The 2,109-nt window shown below is 30.5% G+C and overlaps 1 long non-coding RNA gene across 1 annotated transcript; it reads right to left on the minus strand.

The window, feature by feature from the left end:
- Window positions 1-1,493: 1,493 nt before the first annotated feature.
- Window positions 1,494-2,101, minus strand: LOC105560887. The gene is made up of 3 exons (XR_001008863.1): window positions 1,858-2,101; window positions 1,646-1,698; window positions 1,494-1,577 (listed from the first exon to the last, which is right to left on the minus strand). It is a non-coding gene; the product is annotated as an uncharacterized LOC105560887 (long non-coding RNA).
- Window positions 2,102-2,109: the final 8 nt, after the last annotated feature.

Below are 2,109 nucleotides of genomic sequence, written 5' to 3' on the forward strand. Positions count from 1 at the left end.
CGATTTGAATGAGCTTTGGATATGTTGTAGAGCATAAAAAAGTATTAGACCCGTATTTTTTTATCGGCTTATCTCGACGTTTAGGGGGTGAAACAGCCCCTCGAAAATAAGGGATTTTTCATTTTTTACGAATATCTTCGAAAATATCAGTTTTATGGAAAAATGTTTTAGACAAAAGTTTTATTGTTTTTTATAGTCTTCACAATGGCGTAATCACATTTTTCAACAATCTCAAATTTTTTAATTTACCCCCACCCCACCATTATTTTTAAAAAATTAAAAAAACTTTTTTAACGCAAAAGTTTAAGAGCATCAAATGACAATTATATCCATGTATATTTTTATTATGATACGACGATATGATTTTTGGGAAAATCAGATTTATAGAGGTATAGGCGTCGCGCTGTAGGTAGGTATTGCGTTAAGTAATCCTTTTCAGTTGCGATGAAATATGTCGTATGACGCATTATGCAGTGAAAAATACATTAAAGATGAGATATCACCGATATCTTTCGCAATATTGCACATTAGGTCAAAATCACGTATGAAAATGAATCAACATCAGGTCAAAGTCACGTATGAAAATGAATCAACATTAATCAATTTAAAACAGTATTGAAGTGAATTAACAATGGAAAAATAGGTTTTCTACATCATCTTGCACTATCATTCGCTCGTAGTGCGCTGAATGTAACCAATATATAATCGTCTGTAATATCGGATAGCTGGCATATCATTTTACGAAATGACATGCCAGCTATCCGAAGTGGAAAGTGGAAAGTCTTTCCACACAGTGGAAAGAACTGTGTATTGAATCTGACTATTGTATAGTGCTATTTTGTGAATATGTAAGTACTTAATTTGTTGTTATTGCTTTTTATTCTTGTTATTCTTCGGCTTAATATTATTTTTAATTCATGTACTTACACAAAGTCAATTTTGCTAATCTCTTCAGCCAGTCTTACCAGTGTTTATATACAAATAATTTTTTTATGTTTAAATTATAGAAACAAAAGCGGCGTTAGAACTAATATAAAAAGACAACTCCATTAATTGTAAAGTACGTATTATCTTTTATATAACCAAAGTTCTAAACAAATATTAAGTTTAATATTAATAACTTTTTAGATGCTGTTTAATCCATACAACGTGATAATGTTACTCTATGCAACTTTTACTTATTTGAACTTTCCACAAAATCGTCCATCAATACGACAATTGCGACGATGGGAGATCCAAATTAGTGAAGGCGGCAATAGATTAGAAAATCTTTTATAGTCATCCGATATAGTTGCTTCCACAGAACTACAGATAATTTCCTCCGGAAGATATATTTTACTATTACCTGCTTCGAATAAGTTAACCGATTCCGCTTCTGGGACCTCATATGTATTGTAAAAATCTAATGTATCTTCCTCTTCTAATTCGAATTCATTTTCGTCCTGTAGTTCCAGTAGTAAACGTTGAATTTTTTCTTTGACTTCTACTTCCTCCGAAGTTGTCGGACTTTGTGGAAAGTTCAAATAAGTAAAAGTTGCATAGAGTAACATTATCACGTTGTATGGATTAAACAGCATCTAAAAAGTTATTAATATTAAACTTAATATTTGTTTAGAACTTTGGTTATATAAAAGATAATACGTACTTTACAATTAATGGAGTTGTCTTTTTATATTAGTTCTAACGCCGCTTCTGTTTCTATAATTTAAACATAAAAAAATTATTTGTATATAAACACTGGTAAGACTGGCTGAAGAGATTAGCAAAATTGACTTTGTGTAAGTACATGAATTAAAAATAATATTAAGCCGAAGAATAACAAGAATAAAAAGCAATAACAACAAATTAAGTACTTACATATTCACAAAATAGCACTATACAATAGTCAGATTCAATACACAGTTCTTTCCACTGTCATTTTACGAAATGATATGTCAGCTATCCGATATTACAGACGCTTATATATTGGTTACATTCAGCGCACTACGAGCGAATGATAGTGCAAGATGACGTAGAAAACCTATTTTTCCATTGTTAATTCACTTCAATACTGTTTTAAATTGATTAATGTTGATTCATTTTCATACATGACTTTGCCTGATGTTGACT

The sequence above is a fragment of the Vollenhovia emeryi genome, unplaced genomic scaffold, assembly GCF_000949405.1.
Source record: "Vollenhovia emeryi isolate VEMERY1.0 unplaced genomic scaffold, V.emery_V1.0 DF945689.1, whole genome shotgun sequence".
In the NCBI taxonomy this organism is placed as follows: Eukaryota; Metazoa; Arthropoda; class Insecta; order Hymenoptera; family Formicidae; genus Vollenhovia; species Vollenhovia emeryi.